Source organism: Magnolia sinica, chromosome 2 (assembly GCF_029962835.1).
Source record: "Magnolia sinica isolate HGM2019 chromosome 2, MsV1, whole genome shotgun sequence".
NCBI lineage: Eukaryota > Viridiplantae > Streptophyta > Magnoliopsida > Magnoliales > Magnoliaceae > Magnolia > Magnolia sinica.
The window spans coordinates 71366445-71385497 of NC_080574.1; the positions used below are offsets into that span (position 1 = coordinate 71366445).

The 19053-nt window shown below is 40.9% G+C and overlaps 1 non-coding gene across 1 annotated transcript; it reads right to left on the bottom strand.

Moving 5' to 3' along the window:
* Positions 1 to 3252: 3252 nt before the first annotated feature.
* On the bottom strand, positions 3253 to 3359 carry LOC131238073 (small nucleolar RNA R71). The gene has a single exon (XR_009167493.1). It is a non-coding gene; the product is annotated as a small nucleolar RNA R71 (small nucleolar RNA).
* Positions 3360 to 19053: the final 15694 nt, after the last annotated feature.

Sequence of the window (19053 nt, forward strand, 5' to 3'; positions counted from 1 at the left end):
TCATCCAAACCATCCAAAAGCCTTATACCTGAAGACCAGTCACATGATTTAGTTTCACCATTGATGGTGTTGTCATCATCCTTGTTCAACCAAACAAACCCATCACCTTGCATGGGTCCCATTCATTAATCTGATCAGTCCATCTCATGACCCAAGGGTCCAGAAGATTGTCGAGGACCAAATATTGCATATTAGACCCCAATTATTACTTGGTTTTATGAACATGATAATGTTTAACGCTCTATTTTAATCATGTTTGTGTTACAAGGTGAGTTTAAGAACTTGGACTGAAAAGGGTGCTAAAGCCATGGTTTGATGCTTAAGAATCACCAAAGCAAGGGATGGATCTTAGGGGACCGAGATTCAAGAATTCACACTCCAAAGATCTGAAAAAACCTACTTATTGAAGATAAAGAGGCCTGAAAATCATCCTGAATGCAAGATCACAGGGTTCCCACCATCCGTTTGGCTCGAAACTTTATATTTGTCTTGATGATCATAAAGTAACCATACACATAAAATTTCAACCATTTTGGATCTTTGTGGAAGTGGTCCAATGGGAAGATCGGCCATAAATTACCGATTTGGGGCCCATTTGATCTCTGGATATGCCTCAATTTTAGACTCAACTCCTTAAATTAGGTAGTAAAATGTATGGACGATGTAGATCTTACACTACATCATGATGTGACCAATGTACAGAGGGTGCGGGTGCACAGGGAATGCACACCTGCGTTGCACCAGGATAGGGAGTTGGTCAAAAGACCTTTGACTTAACTCCCATTAAAAAAAATGAAAATTTTTATTTTTTCTCCTGCTGCAAAATTGGGCGAACCATGTCCCTTGCGCACGACTGTGGGCCACCATTAGGGCCCACGTGGACAATCCAAGTTGTCCATCACGAAGAGGGAGTCGAACTGATCAAACCCATGTTGACCATTTGTAACCATGCACGTGCACATGTCGGACACAACGATCACAAGAGGACTATCTTGCAACGTTCCAAACAGTTGCAGCGTGATTAATTCCTTGGGCCACACCATAGGTGGATCAAAACATGGTTTCTTGGGCCAAATTCTGAGACGAATCCAATGGAGGAAGTAGATTTCTCCATTAATGCTGATAGGGGCCCACCAAGCAACTTAGCAAAGAAAGGTGTGTAAGAGGACGTCCGGATGCACCCGACCATTCCTAGATGTTGTGGCCCACCACCATTGATCAGATGGCCAATCCATATCGTCCACAAACTGACAAAGGGAGTTTTGAATGCCACCATGGAGAAAATAAGATTTTGGGATGATCAATGTCCCAAAACTCATTCCAAACGCAAGACTGTCTTTGCGTTTCCGCTGTGAAAGAAGTTTTCAAAAACTTCTTGCTACATAAACAGAACTTACGCACGCAACTGCCTCGTGTACGTAAAGACCCCGGCCGACCTACTTTTTTGTTATAAAAGGAGAGAGAGAATGTGGAGAGGGGAGATCAGACATGGAGAAGAGCATGACATGAGAGAGAGAGAGAGAGGTGGACATCCGGTGGCAACAAGAGGAGTTCTTCTCCTTCTTCTTTCTTCTTTAATTTTTCTTCTTTTAATGATAGTTAAGAGATTAGTTTAATCATGTCAATGATTGGTTAAACCTCTTAGCTAAGGATAAGAGGTGAAGCTTGTAGCATGATGGGTTGTGTTCTATGGCTTTGATTCATGTTCAAGTTGAACTCTCCTTGATTTTAGTTTGATTATAAGAAATACTTTTAGTTTTTAATGGTTTGTTGTGACTTAAATTACAATAGATCTGCGATAGCTTTAAGTATGTTCTTTTCATTATAGGGATTGTGAACTTGGGAACCCTGTTGTTCACTATTGTCTCGTGGCAATGGTTGGATGATGGAATTCTTCCTAACATTCATGATTCTCCCAGATTGGTTGTGGATTGGTTAAATTCTGTTATTAGCTTTGTTTCATGGGCATGGTTTAGTAATAGAGTCACTTCTAGTTCTCATACCTCTCATTCATTGAGAACTAGATAAAAGGAAGTTCATAGTTGATTTTTAATGACATATCTTCCAATTGGATGAAGATGGGACTTTGATTCCAGTTGTGTTCATGAATCAAGCATGGATCTCCCTGATCTCTATAAGTGAATCCTTGGAAACCCTATTTTTCCCACCTTTGAATTTTACAAGTTTTAGTTTAATAATTTACAATTATTCCCTTAAATTCTCTTGATTTAGATTACATTTTCTTCTAGTTCTAGTTCTGGTTACATTTAGAATACTTACAAGGTTTAGTCCCTGCGGATTCGACATCGGTCTTACCCAGATTATTACTACATCACGACCCTATACTTGGGGTTGTGAACAAGTTTTTGGTACCGTTCCAAGGGATTGATGGTTGCATTTTTCTGAGATTAGCTAGTTTTGAGATTAGTTTAAGATTAGGTTTTTGTACTTTCTAATTTTAGGTTTAGGTATTTTCTGTTTGATTTTTACAAACTAACCTGACTTTCATGTTTTGTAGGATCTTGATATAGACTTTCTAAACTGGTAATCTCTTTCTAATCATTCTATTTTTCTACTTTTAGGATTAGGTTTTATTTTCCGTTAAAAGAAACTTTCTAATTCCAGATTTCTGTTCCTTTCTTCCTTTTAAGTTTAGGTTAAAATCTGAGATTGAGGGCTGTGAGTGTTTCATGCCCAAGTGGGTACATGACAACATTCGACGTTTCTTGACTGAAGGAGGATTGGTTGAGGGTTAACTATCCAACGGAGGATTAGACACCACTTGAGTTCCTCAGAGTTAATTGAAGTGATGGCTACAAATAAACCAGTAAATCAACAACCTCAACCTAGGGCTGAGGAAGTCCAAGATGAGAATGAGGTGCATCAAGCACCCCCGCCTCATACTTTACGAGATTATTTACAACCGGCAGGGGTGAGTACACCCTCATGCATGGTTTTTCTAGAGAACACGGGACATATGGATATCAAGCCAGGGGTGATCCAACTCCTTCCAAAATTTCATGGGCTTGAGTCAGAAAATCTATATTTACATCTGAAAGAGTTTGATGAGATCACAGCCACTCTATACTTTCCTAACGTGTCTGACGACACGGTTAGGTTGAAACTCTTCCCTTTTTCTTTGAAAGAGAATGCTAAGATATGGTTGCATTCACTACGTCCTCGATCTATTGGTAAATGGAATGACATGACAAGGGAGTTCATAAAGAAAATTTCCTATACCATAAGACGAACACCCTTAGAAAATCGATCATAAATTTCGCCTAAAAGGAAGATGAAACATTCTTTCAATATTGGGAGCGATTCAAGGATCTTATCAGTTCATGCCCACAACACGGTTTTGAAAAATGGCGCATCATAAACTTTTTCTATGATGGACTGACATCTCCCATGCGCCAAATAGTCGAGACAATGTGTAATGGGGAATTTATGAATAAAAGTGTCAATGATGTGTGGGACTACTTTGATAAGCTTGCTGAAAAGACACAATCATGGGACATCTCTCCAAAATCAAGCACCATGTCTAGGCCGACTCAATCCAAGGAAAGGGGTGGAATGTATCTCCTAAAAGAGGATGATGATATCAGTGCTAAAGTGTTTAATCTTACCAGGAAACTTTAAGCCATGGAATTAAAGAAGGACAAGGCTAAGGAAATTGTTTGTGGTATTTGTGCTTGCAACATTCACACAATGAAAATTGTCCAACAATACTTGCCTTTCAAGAGGTGTTGAATGAGCAATCCAATGTCGTGAACAATTACCAAAGACCTTTTAATGGACATACCTCCAATACATTCAATCCAAGTTGGAGAAATCATCCAAACTTCAGTTAAAAGAATGAACAAACTACTACCCCTCAAGGTTTTCTCAATCAAATTCCACATCAAGAGAAACCTCAAGAGGATCCGGTTCTAAAACATCTTCAAAAGTAAGAGCTTTTCAATCGGGGTATGCTGTAAGCCTCTCAAGACCTCACAAAGGCCATAAAAGGACTTGAGACTAAAAGTGCGATTGGGAATAAGGGGAACCTTCCAACTCAACCTCTTCCCAATCTAAAACCATAATATGAAGTTAACGACCCGAGCTCTTCAAATCAGATGGAGCAAGCTAAATCTATCACCACTCTTAGAAGTGGGAAGACCATTGACAAAACTATTTCGCTTAGGGCCGAAAAGCCTAAGGACACGGAAGAGGACAATAAGGATAGACCTACCATTGCTCCACAAGAATTAGAACCGGAACTTCAAGGGAAGCCGATTGCCCCATTTCTCCAACGGTTGGTTGTACCAAAACATCACTCTAACTCTCAGGACATTTTAGAGGCGTTGAAATAAGTGAAGGTCAATATTCCTCTACTGGATGCAGTTAAACAAATACCTTCATATGTAAAATATCTGAAAGACTTATGTACGACCAAAAGACGACAAAATATTTTAAAAAAATCTTCTTCACTGAGAAAGTGAGTGCCATCCTACAATAAGATGTGCCACAGAAATTCAAAGATCTTGGTAGCCCAACTATCACTTGTGTAATTGGGAATTACCGCATTGAGCATGCACTTTTTGATTTAGGAGTGAGCATCAATTTTATTCCTTAATTGGTCTACAAATAGTTAGGTTTGGGTGAATTAAAACCCACCCTAACCACACTAATGGCTTAGTTCGTGTACGGAAAGGGATAATTGAGGATGTGTTGGTCCAGGTTGACAGATTCTACTACCCAGTAGATTTTATCATCTTGGATGCGGAACCCATCAGTAACATGAGCACTCAAATTCTCGTCATTCTTGGTCGCCCATTCCTTACCACTTCAAATGCATTCATTAATTGCAGGAATGGAGTTATGATTATGCCTTTAAGGAATATGACATTAGAGTTAAATATCTTTTTCAATATTGGCAGACGATTAGAGGATGATGACGATTTCCATGACATTAACATGATTGACTCTTTCATGGAAGATAAAACACATTTGACCTTATCCTCTAATCTTCTAGAGACGTGCCTAGCCTACTCCCATGATTTTGATGACGACATGATTAGGAAGATGGTTGCCATACTTGATATTGTGCTAGTAATTAAAGTTAAACGGTGGAAGCCACAATTTGAAGAGATGCCCCAAACTGATGAAGTGCCTCTACCGTTTAACCTCAAGGCACCAAAGCTTGACCTAAAACTATTACCCTCTGATTTAAAATATGTCTATTTAGGTCAAGGTGAGACATATCTGGTGGTGATTTCTTCCCACCTTGAGCAAGAACAGGAGAGTATGCTCATATCTACTCTCATCGAGCATAAGGGAGCCCTTGGATGGACGATTGCAGACCTCAAGGGAATTAACCCTTCGATTTGTACTCAATGCATTTATCTTGAGGATAATACGAAGACCTCACAGCAATCACAATATATACTAAATCTAAACATGAAAGAAGTGGTTAAGGCCGAGGTTCTTAAACTATTGGATGTGAGTATCATATACCCTATATCCGATAGTCAATGGGTGAGTCCAACTCACGTCATTCCTAAGACATTCGAAATCACCATTGTAGCCAATGCCAACAATGAACTCGTGCCAACTAGAGTTACTACTGGTTGGAGAATGTGCATTGACTATAGGAAATTGAATACCGTCTCAAGGACCACTTCCCTTTACCCTTTATTGATCAAATCTTGGAAAAGCTAGCTGGTCATTCCTATTACTGTTTCCTTGACGGGTATTCAGGCTACAACCAGATAGAGATAGCCCTTGAAGATCAAGAAAATACCATGTTTACATGTCCATACGACACCTTTACTTACTGAAGGATGCCATTTGGACTATGTAATGCCCTTGTCACTTTTCAGCGATGCATGATGATTATTTTTCAGATATGGTGGGACAATATCTAGAGGTCTTCATGGATGACTTCTCTGTCTTCAGTCCATCTTTCAGCAATTACTTAAAGAATCTTAAATGTGTGCTGAAAATATATGAAGAAAAGAATTTGGTACTCAATTGGGAGAAGTGCAATTTCATGGTTCCTAAGGGAATTGTCCTTAGACATATAATCTCGTCCAAAGGAATTAAGGTAGATAAGGAAAAAATTGATCTTATCTCTAACCTAACTCCACCTAAGAACATACAAGACATGCGATCCTTTTTAGGACATGCCAGTTTTTACAAGAGATTAATAAATGACTTCAGTCTCCTCTCTCGTCCTCTATGTAATCTGCTTCAAAAGAATGCACCATATAAGTGGCCTGAGCAATGCCAGGAAGCTTTCACTAAGCTTAAGGGCATGTTAACCACTGCACCTATCATGCAGCCACCTGATTGGAGCCTTCCTTTTGAACTTATGTGCGACGCATCTGACTATGCTCTTGGGACGGTCTTAGGCCAGAGAAAAGAAAAGAAGCACTACGTTATTCATTATGCAAGTAGAACTCTAAATCCTGCCCAAGTGAACCACTCGACTACAGAAAAGGAACTCTTAGCCGTAGTGTTCGCTTTGGACAAATTTAGGTCCTACTTGATCGGATCCAAGATCGTCATAAATATAGATCATGCGGCGCTCAAGTATCTTCTTTCCAAGAATGATGTTAAGCCCCACTTGATTAAATGGATCCTCCTACTCTAAGAATTCGATTTAGAAATAAAAGATAAAAAGGGACTAGAGAACGTAGTGGCATACCATCTTTCTTGCCTTAATCTCTCTGTTTCCATTAAGACAACACACATAAATGACATATTCCCTGATGAAAAATTGTTCAAAGTCTCCCATTTAACTTGGTTTGCCGATATTCTAATTATCTTGCCACAAGTTTCACACTGACAAATTGGACCGCGCAAGATACGAAGAAATTTTTCACTAAGGTGCACAAATTCTTCTGAGATGATCCATATTTGTTTAAATATTACCCAGACTGAATATTAAGGAGATGTGTGCTAGACGATAAACATTAAAGTGTCATCTCCTTCTGTCACTCACAGGCCTATGGTGGTCACTTTTCTTCTAAAAAGACCATGGCTAAAATTTTGTAATGCGGCTTTAACTAGCCCACTATGTTCAAGGACACTCATGAGTTTTGCAAAGCTTGTAAGCGTTATCAGAAATTGAGAGCATTGTTCATGTCAAAATATGATGCTCTTGAACCCCATTCTTATCATCGAAGCATTTGATTGCTGGGGCATCGATTTCATGAGACCATTCCCCTAATCCTTTAGAAATTTATATATTTTGATTGCAGTAGACTATGTCACTAAAAGGGATGAAGCGATTCCATGCCGGAATAATGACAATCAAATGGTCATTAAATTCTTAAAAGATAACATCCTTTCCCGATTCAGAACGCCTTGAGCCATCATTAGTGATGGGGGCTCACATTTTTATAAAAGGCCATTCGTGAAATTAATAAAGAAATATGGCATCTCTCATAAGGCGAGAACTTAATACCACCCACAAATAAGTGGGCAAGCTGAGATTTCCAATAGGGAGATCAAACATATTTTGGAGAAAACAATTAACCCTGATCGAAATGATTGGTCAATCCGATTGACCGATGCTTTATGTGCTTACAATACTGCATTTAAAACCCCTATTGAAATGTCTTCCTTTAGACTTGTCTATGGGAAGGCTTGTCACTTGCCTATGGAGTTAGAACATAGAGTTTACTAGGTGATCAAAAATTTGAATTTCAATCTAGATAACGCTGGCTCTCTACGCAAACTTCAATTGAATGAACTCGAATAAATTCAGAGCAATGCGTACGAGAACTTGAGAATTTTCAAGGATAGGATGAAGGCATTTCATGACCAACATATTCTTCGGAAATCATTCACTCCAGGTCAAAATGTCCTCTTGTATAATTCTCGGTTATATTTCTTTTCGAGTAAACTTCGATCTCGTCGGACCGGTCCTTTCACTGTTATCAATGTTTATCCTCATGGGGCTATTAAGATTCAAAATCCAAACAATGGCACTGAGTTTAAAGTAAATAGACATCGATTAAAGCCATTTATTAAGAAATTTAATTCAGACTGATCCTGTGTATTAGGATTGATCTCCTAGTCTGATGGACGTATAGGTAAGTTTACTGCTTTCATAGGACTAGGGTAGTTTGCTTTATGCCATTCTAGGATAGTCGGTTTTATGCTTTTAGGATAGTTTGCTTTCCATTTGTTCTAGGATAGTTTGCATTTTGATGGTTTAACTCTTGTGCTGACTCACCTTCATGCTGAGATCTTTTGGAAAAAAGCCATATGATTTCCTTGTCAGATACTACCTTTCCATCACTTCTCCTTTACCTTTCAATGTCCTCAATGTAAAAGAGATAAGCATTCAATGCAAATGAGGCAATGAAAGGAAAAGGCAAGTGATGGAAAGGTAGTACCTGAAGAAGGAATTTTGAGGTTTTTTTTTCTAAAATATCTCAATGTGAAGATGTGTTAGCATAAGAGTTAAACCATCAGAAAAAACACTTTCCTAAACAGCAAAAAGCAAACTATCTTAAACAGTGAAAAGTAAACTATCTTAAACGGCGAAAAGTAAACTATCCTAAAACAGCGGAAAGCAAACTATCCTAATCCTAAATTCTCTAAAAGTAGTAAACTGTGAGACCCGACCCGAGTTTGCATGTGTGCATGTGTATGTGTGAGTATGCATTCCGTCCATCTTGATCCCGCGGTCCTACCGGTCGAATCCCGGCGACCCGTGACCCTTGGATAATGTTTGCAGTCATCCGTGAGCCCAGTCATGAAGACCCGACTCGGATCGAGTTGAGACCTATACCATTGTGACCGCATCATCGTTGCGATTCCAACGACGCGTCTTGTGCATTCATCCGACTTATAGATCAAAAGTTGTGAGCATTTCATCATGTGGCCCACTTTTTGTACAAAAGCATATGGACCACTCTCAGGCACAAGTTCCCATGCACACCACCCACACACACTACATTTTCCATGGAATAAACACTACCCATCCTAAACACTACCCACACCTAACCTACCCTAGCAAGCATTGTTTGTATCACCATAGGTCATGATTTCTTTCTCTAACCAAGGAGGGAGAGTAATGATGACTCCCCTACAACCTTCCCTTCCTCTCTCTCCTCCTTCATTCTCTCATTTTCCTCTTTCATGGAGGAATTTCCAGCCCTCCCTCTCCCAATTTCCAGCAACTTTCCCTTCCTTTCTTCCTCCATCTAGCCATCACAAACTCATCTTGACCATTGAACCTTTAAGCTTGGAGCTTGGAGTACCTAGTGTTGGTGGTAGCTTGAAGATTCAAGGTGGGTGATTATAATTGTTGATCTTATTTTCTAACCTTTGATCTTTTTTTTCTTTCTAGATGGATCATATGGAACCCACCAATCCATGGTGGGGATCCCATTTGATCCCATGGATGTGGCCCTTTGGCCCATCCTACATGCATGTCATGATCCATGATGGGGCCATTCTCCATGGACCCCATCATGATGTATTTTATAATCCACTCCATCTTAAGGTCATCTAGACCCTAAGGATCATGTTGGGATGGCATCCCAACCATCCATAACAATTATATATCATGCATGTAATGATTTTATGTTGCATGTAAAATCAATGTAGTTGTATGGGTATGATTCACCCTTGGGAGGGCCCACTAGTGGCGGGGCCCTACCCCCATGGCCGGATTACTTTCTTTCCTTCTTCTCTTTTCTCTGATGTATGGATGATAGTGTGTGTGGCCCATTTATAGTGGGCCTTGGATGTCCCAAAATAAATAAAAATAAAAATCCAGCGAGGTGGGATGCTCTTATCACCTAACTCCATGATCATCGGACACCTTAATCAAATGCATGCAAGTGTCCTAGTTCTAGTATGTGATTTGGACTTATGTGGGGCCCACTGAGGAAGGCCACACACCCTTTTTATGGCTGGGATTATTGAGATATAGGCTGATGTGTCCAGCCATGTATTGCTGTCCAAAAACTTGGACTGTTGCATGGATTGTCATGTTCAATCTTTGGCATGGATTTTTGGATCATGATTGTCATTATTTTCTTTATAAGTATGGAGTGTAATGAGAAGGTGTGGACCCCACCATGAGGTGTGATGGGTCATACCTCAGATGGTCCATGATATGGTACCCAAAAAGGAGGCCCATAGGGGTGGGCGGTCCACCTTGTTGGGCTGTCCAACCCACATGTATGGAGGGAAAACATACACTTCAGCTTGGTTTCTCTGAAGGATGGGCCACTTTTATGGACCCCACCTTACTTTATTTTATGAAGAAAATACTAAACCTCCATTTTTCCCCTCTTGGATGAAGGTTGGGCCCACCTTATTGGGTAAACAATGCATGGACAGCAACATCCCTTCCTGGACAGATTGAAATTCTTAATTTAATTAAAATATTTATGAGTATCCAAAAATCATAAAATTTTATATAGAGGTGGTTCACTTATGGTAGGACCCACCTAAAAAATTTTGGGGCCAATGGACACCTGTACACACCATGGTGGTGGCTGGACTGGCCCATTACAATACGGTGTCCATATCAGTCCGATTTTTAGGATAGATTGATTTCTTTAAATAAATTAAAATATTTATATATGTCTAAAAATTCTGAAATTTTGTGGAGATATGTTCCACCCATTCTAGGACCCACTTACCAAATTTCAGGGCCAATGGACCTCTGTGTACACCATGGAAAGGGCCGGACTGGCCCACCACGTTGGGACGTCCAGGTCAGTCCGATTTTCTGGACAGTCTATTTTATTTAAATAAATTGAAATATTTCTAAGTGTCCAAAAATCTTGAAATTTTGTGGGGGTGTAGGTCACCTATGGAAGTATCACTCTGTAAAATTTCAGATCCAAAATACATTTGAGTTGCCCGTGGTGTGGCTGGAAGTGGTCTGCTAGGTAGGGACGCCCAGGCTGGGGCATCTAGCCTGCTTCGTGGGCCCACCTCGATGTGTTGAATGTCCCACCACCCATCCATGTAGGGTCCTTAGGGGATTGATCATACTTGCCCCCTTTTTATTCAATTAGAACACATTAGGTGGATTTTTGGGCCATATACCCCAGGCCCATAGGACTGCCTACACATGTGACTTCGCTGCCTTAGGCTACTGCTGGGCTTGCATTCTAACAGTCTGGCCCATTTCATATATGTATTGTATATCCTCTCTCATCTGGTGGGGCCCACAGTGATGTGTGTGAGCCATCCAGAATTAATTATACTAAGAAATACTTCTAATGCTGAACTCCAACCAACCCAGAAATTTGGGTGGGCTGGAATTTGGCATTGAGCCCAATAATTGTTGCCTATAGATGTTCTTTGGGGCAATATGGCCCACTAGATTTGAGGAGGATTTATGTCAGTATCTTATCATCTTAATTTTTATTTTTGGGCTTAATTAGTGTATGATTAAAGGCCCATCCCAAATAGGATTCTTCTTGGGCTAGTCTCTTAGTTAAGTAAGGGCCTTATAGCCTTGGTTGGGCTGGAACTTTTGATAGGCCCATTGAACCCTTGGGTCCTATATTTACCATGTCATTGTGATGGGCCTTATGGGCCAAATACTCAAGTAGTTGGGCCCTTGTTTGCCCACTATAATAAATCCATACTTGGGCCGAGATGTGAGGCCCAACTTACATGTGTTAAAAATTTAAGAATTTCCCATATGTTGGGATAATGGGCTGCCCATTAGGCCTACCACAATGAATGAACCTATGACCCTTATGGTTGGGCCCTAACCTTGCTTAAGGGCCCACCAGGTTGCCTTTGTTTTTGGGCTTAGTGTATGGCCCACTAGGCCATGGGTTGATTGTGCCTTGGACCTTTCTTTACATATATAATAGGCTACCTTTTGGGACCCAGTTGAGGTTGGATGTCCTCCTTGGTGGCCCTAAGGTAGGCCCATAGAAGCCCTTATAGATGGTTAAAGGCCCACCTTGGGCCTGGCTAAGACTGTTCCTCCTTAGGATTTTGACTCTCTTAGTTTGTGGGTCATCCCAAAGTACTGGGCTCCCACTAGAGGACTTCTCTTCTTCTTAGAATACCTGTCGATGTGCCTAGATCTTGACCCTCCTTGGGACAGACGATTTCATATTCCTCAGGTAGCACACTTACATCATTGCGACCCATATGCATCATCTGTATGAATTGATTGCATTGTATAGTGGTCATTCAGGGATGAAGTTTCTCCCCTTTTGCACATTGAGTGCCTGAAACTTGTGCATGATCTGTGTGTGCGACTCATGCATTGGCATCGCATTTTATGAGGATATCGCCCTTGCTTCATCAGGGCCTTGCCTACACAGGGACATTTGTGGATGGCCGCATGTGTGGACACCGGAAATATTACTTGAGCATACTGGGTGCGTAGGATGCCCATGGGTGAGATTCCCAAAACTTCCATGGTACCAAGGATCTGCTCCAACGCCGTGACCGGGTGGTATACATGAGCGCCCGAGGGCCTTATAGCGTTCGGCGGCGACTCCCACCTCGTGTAGTTGGTTGGATAGGGGTGTGGCCTTACACACTGCCCGGTGTGAGGAGGCATTGCTAGGCCGAGTCGACCAGCTAGTAAATGGGTCCGCTACCTTCGAGCCTTGTTGGTGATTAGTTGTCCACAACGGGCGGGTAGTGAGGTCTCTTACGCTCGTTTGATGCGGGATCTGCAGAGCGGCGGTCATTGGAGTGTAATGGACCCCGGTGATTTCCCTATGATTGAAAATGTACTTGACTTATGGTTTGGATATGAGCATTGACATCACTTACATCGCATTAGCATTGGCTGTACAAGTCCCCCCTTTCATACATTGCCTTGGTATGACACTCATTACTTATTGCATCGCATTCATGGTAAGCCTTGGTAAGACTAGTGATATGTTCATTGATTATGCTTCTCTCCTTATACCTCCTACTATTCTTCTGTGCACCATTGTCACACACTTACACCACCCTCTAAGCTTCTATAAGCTTATGCACGATTGATACGTGCAGGAGACTCTAGGTAGGCGCCGTAGCAGCAGAGCATGGAGTAGAGTTGAGCAGTGAGGACTCCAGTGTTACTGATTTCTCTCTCTTTTCCTTTTATTCTCATGTATGTCCTTTTGGACCTTTTGGATGATTGTAAAAGTTTAAATTTTTAGTGGATTTTGTGATGTGTGCCTTTGTTATTCTCAGATGTACTTGCTGTGATCTTGAGTATGCTCGCATTGGAAGTGATTATATTGTTATGAAAATCCTCCTTGTAGGATCCCAGGATCGGAACCTACCTCAGGAGCAGAGAATGGGGTACTACGGAGGCTGTTGCGGCCAGAACCGGCCATCGGGTTCCTTGTGAGTCCGGTTACCGAGTCTGGGGCGTGACATAAACTTAACTAGAAAAACAAGGGAAAGCTACTCAGTCATGCCACAAGGTTCTTCCTCCAGTTAATATCTTGATAAATTTCTCAGTAGGTTTCTTAACAAGATCATCTAAAAGCCCTTTTTGCAATAGGCTTGGATGCCCTAGAGCATGATTTTCCAGAGAAATTTGTGGACTTCTGCATAAAGTTTCCTTTTAATCTCCTGAGGTGTCCAAAGTACATATGATTCACCTGAGATAGAGAAAGTTTCAAAGTTATCACAACATGGTGAATTAAAGACTATAAGTAGATAAAATTCAGAGAAATTCTTAGTAGGTGATATAGTCTCAACATATTCCAAAGTTTCTGTAACACCCTGAAAATTGGGGGTCGAGCAAAAGGTCAGCTCCCGAGTTCCAACGCATCACTTATGCAACATAGATAATGATGATTAAATGTTGTCTATATTAGTGCATTTAACATGAGTGGGATTATACCAAATCAGCATATCATACTCCAAAGACAGTTAAATTACGCAAGTGAAAGACTATGATAAATATATAAAGCATATAAGTGATTATAAGTCCCTAGAGTATGAACGTCACCAGGTTAAATAATTACACGTATAGTTTCAAAATATATAAAATGATAAATTGTAATGTCATCTAATCTATATCCCTGTAGCCTCGGTGACGCATCTCTGGGTCTACATAAACCCATAAGAGAGTTGAATGTAGGAGAACTTCTCCTCATCATCATAGATGTTAGGCTCCGCCTCATAAGCATTGTCGTCACCTGAAGCTACAATAGAGTCTGGTTGGTGTTTTAAAACACCGTCCTAGAGTGGGAGTGAGTGAACAACTCAGTGGAGCTATAAGGCAAAGGTTAACGTGCCATCATTTCAGTCAAGCAGTAATGATAAAGCATACAACAATCATGTCCTACGTACTCTTGTTAATGCAGGAATGATATGCTAAACTGATGCATGCCCTCGCCTGCACTCCTTCGGCGACATCATCTCACGATCGTACATGACAAACTCCCTAAATGTGCGCTTCCTCACCAAAGCACATGTAATGTGGTGAATGATCATGTTAGCCAATATTTAATTAGGTTTATTCATACAGCAGATTCGAGAAGCTAAGGTACCTCCATTTATATCATGTACCCAAACGATGATCCATATAGGGCCGTCAATCCTAGTTAATCACATACGATAGGCAAGTTATAGGGCAACGTCACCCCTGATTTAAAAACAGTGGACAGGCAAGTTCAAGTCACTACGAGAGGCTCGTCACCTCAACGTAGGCCTAGTTTATACTCGAGGTCACTACAGGAAAGGCTCGTCACCTTAGCATAGGCCAACAGTTAGAATACAGTGTCCCATATCACTGTATCTAGCTCACGAGTTTGGGTTGCTCACTGGTCACTACGAGGAAGCTCGTCACCCCAGCATATGTCGACAACTTGACCACGGTGTCCCATACTACCATGCCCAACTCATGAGTCTTAGCGGATCGTGGTACCAAGGTTAAATGAACTTTTCACTGGCAAGTGGTACCTTAGATTCAAACAGTAGCATCCATACATGGTGAACATACATGAGGCCAATCGGGTTACTTGACAAGCTCGACTAGTATAAGCGCACGTTGAATTAATCGACATAGAGTGCATATGCACTCCTCGTAGCCTAACCACTATCGATATTCACCGTACGACTCGGATTCATCGAATGTATCTGTTGTGGTGAACTAGTTCAACCACTAATCATAAACTGTTACCGATTGCCTAGACTACGTATTAGTCCCAATCATACTCAAACACAATAGGCATTCATATATGATAGTCAAAACAGAATGTAGCAACCAATTCAGTTATAAATCTCATTTGAGCATTTTAACAAACACATAGTGCACATGTTAACATACATAGGCATTTCACTCATAAATCACATAGTAGTAAGAGAGGTTACATAAAGGAAACTGTAGCTATAGATAAGTTAATTGAGAATCCTATCTCAACACCCTCATTAACTACATTTCAACAAGCTTTTTCTCATTCAGGCATTTTATCAAACACTTAGACTACACATATCAATATACATGTAATAAATTAGTTATAACGTATATTATAGAAAATCCTTTCATAAGGGAGTTATCACACGTATAACAATTATGTATTCCTAAACAGCAATCATGGCAAGCACAAATCATAATTCCATATTCATACAAACATTTCAACAAACACATGGAATGCATTAATTTCAACATAGCTCATATATATATGTAATACGTGGAAAACATCACATCTAGCATATGTGATAGCAATCAAGTCAGTCATAAATCATTAACTGACATTGAAAGCCTTGAAAACCATAACCTAAACATTTATAGTCCACACCTTCTATCGGTAAACTTGCATCGAACTCAGTTCGAACACTACGCCTTTGTCTACGGCACAACGACTGCTTAAATAAATGAAATATGTTAGCTATTTCACCAATTCCTCTATTTGAATCCCTAAAATAGATTAGGGTTAGGATTCTTTACCCAAAAGTAGAGTCGAAATTGCTAGTATAGGGACACAGAAGAGCTGATTCAGCACGTGGAGTGGCGGGAACGAATCCCAACAATAATCTCTCACTCTCTCTCTCTCTCTCTCTCTCTCTCTCTTCTCCTCACTCTTTCCTTCTCTTTTCTCTCTTCTCTCTCCTAGGGCTAGGAAATTCGTATGGAATGAGACAGGGGTGGGTTAAGTCCCTTATATAGGCCCATAATTGATGTCAATGGCCCTAGGGCCATGGTATACTTAGGTTATAGCCAAAAGTCATCTGTTTCAAGCCAACGGGGCTCATCTAGAGGTCCATTGCTTACCTATGGTTTGAAGAAAGTTCATTAACAATGGATCTATGCTAGGTTAAGATTTTGGTCTGATTGGATTTTGTGGATCGACCGTGGAGGACCGATTTCAGTTCAACGACTATCGTTACTCGATCGGGGCCACAAGTACACTGACCTATGTTGGGAAATTTCCCTGATCCAAGGGTGTAGTTGGGTCAGAATCTGCCTGTTTAAAACCTTATATTTGGCCTACAAGCGAATGGCCCAATTCACTAAAGTTTGAGTTCATTTTCTAAAGATATTCACGTTTCTCATACACTTCGCTCCAGGCTCAAGTTGTGCATTTCTAGATACTATTTGGACTTGATTTTCGAGATGGTTGTCAAGCCCAGTAAGGTGGTCGTAACCTTTTCACGTTAATTGGGCTTTCAACATACAATCCAGGTCTGATACGGAGTTTCAAGATGCTCCCGAGAGCAACCGGGTTTTGAGATTGATCCTAGGTTTTATAGGAAATGTAGAGTTAACGATTATGCTAGTTTTGGGTCTTGCAGTTCGTATAGAAAGTGATTTGAGCTAATTTGCCGATTAATTCAGTTTAGAACTTAATTAATTTTCATCTAATTTCTAAAGGATTCGGTCCTTAGTGATTTCTGCCTGAGATGGTACTCGGGCCTTTGTACGAAGTTTTTCGAGACGTTACAGTTTCAGACTTCGATTTAACTTTTAGCTCCTCCCTTAATGGTAAATACTTAAGATCTGTAGAAGGAGGGGCTTCAGAATAAGGGTTCTCTCGGTCAGTACTATTCACCGAGGTATTGTTTTGTAAGGCATCCATTTCTTCTTTTATCATAGGATCATTTGAATCTGTAAAATATGCCAAGCTATCTTTCAGAGAGTTAAGATAGTCAGTTGAGAGAGGCTCAATTTCCACATTGAGGTCTGTGATGATATGCTCAATAATTCCTTCATCTTCTCTTAGAATAGAGGGAAACATGATCTCTTACTCTTCACCTTGGTGAGAGTCAATTGTCACTAAATACATCTCGTCCTGTGTCACGCCCCAAACTCAGAAACCGGGCTCACAAAATTTCTGATCATCGAATCCGGTGCCGATAGCCTCCATAGTACCCCATTCTCAGCTCCCAGCGTCCATTTGCCAGATTCCGATCCTAGGATCCTACAAGGAGGATTTTTCAACTTACATTTAACTCGTAATAAGCATAACCACAAGTTTACCCAAATCATAAAGGCAACATCATCATCACACATCCACTAATATAAACATTTGAATACAGAGCTGAAAGGGAAATACATATGATAAAATTAAAGCTCCAGAGGTCTGCTACATGCTTCAAGCTCAATGCTGCTACAACCTAACGCCACCTGCACGCATCTATTGTGCATAAGCTTATAGAAAACTTAGTGGGTGGTGAAAGTGTGTGCACAAGGTAAGTGCCAAGTAAGCAATATCAGAGTAATCAGAGTAAGTGAAAATACTGACAAGCCCATAAATCATACAATATCATAATAATGCGAAAACATGCTGATAAGCCCATAAATACAATCAGCCTTATCCAGGCTATGCGATGCAAAAATATAATAAACCAATATCATATACTGAGGAAGCAATATAATCAACTATGCAATGGGAAGATAGTAAGCCAAATACTATGTGCTAAGGATGCAATGCAATATGTGATGCGAATGAAATAACCAAGCTGGAGTGTGAAGTCAGGATGATAGTACGTAGTATCGTAGGCTACGAGATCCACCACAAAGGACTTCTATCCAAACTAGTCTCATACCTAATTTGGATAGTCAGACTCAATTGGTAAACTTCTGATCTCAGGTTAGTCGCGCCCCCCAATCGAAACCTAGAAGGTACATGTAACAAATAGTTGCGCACCACCAACCCAAGTGGATAGTGAATGAATGAATAAGTATACAACTGCTCAATAAGTCCACATATTAGTACAGTTCAACTCTGGGATCATTACTAGAGTCTAGTACACTTTACATGCAAATCACCGCCCATTGACGCGCGACCATGCAAGTGGAAGAGACCTCACTATCCGCCTGGCCAACAGTCAGCCAATATCTACCCAGCACATCGATAGCGGACCCATTCATGAGCTGGTCAAACTTAGCCTAGCTATGCCCCCTTCTCTCGGGCAAGTAAGGCCACACCCACTCCCAACAGATCACGACATAGTGAGAGACGCGACCTCCTAGTATTCGGCACTCGGGCACTCATGTATCCACTCGGTCTCAATGTTGGGGCGTATCTTGGCCTTGGAGGTTTAGAGATTTTCACCCAGGGCCATCTACGACACCCGATGCTAATAACAAATTTTTGGTGTCCCATCTGGCCATCCACGATGTGCCTGTGGTGGCTACGGCGCTGATGTCGCTAGGGCGTATAGTAATCACAACACCCAATGCAAGATGCATGAGTCATACAATCCAGTCATGCATCAATCTTGTACATAGCGTGTACTCATGTGAGATAACCTCCGCCTATCAGGGAGTCTCATAATGACCTGCCTAATGACATATGCAATGGTCAATCATATCTCATAACAAACATGCAGATGATGCGTATGGGCATGTATCATGATGCTATGCTGTCACATACTCATAATTGGTATCAATAACCTACATCGATAATAGACCTCGACAATGTGGACATTTAACTAACATTACCCCCAAGGAATGGCCCACGTAGAGCCTAACATATAGTGGACCCATGGCCTCACACAAGGGCCGAATATAACGAGCCTTCATCTTTGAAGAGTCTTGGTCTTGATGTCTTCATCTTAGGGCTCACTTGACGAACAAACTTAACACTTATGTGTATTGACAAATAAGGG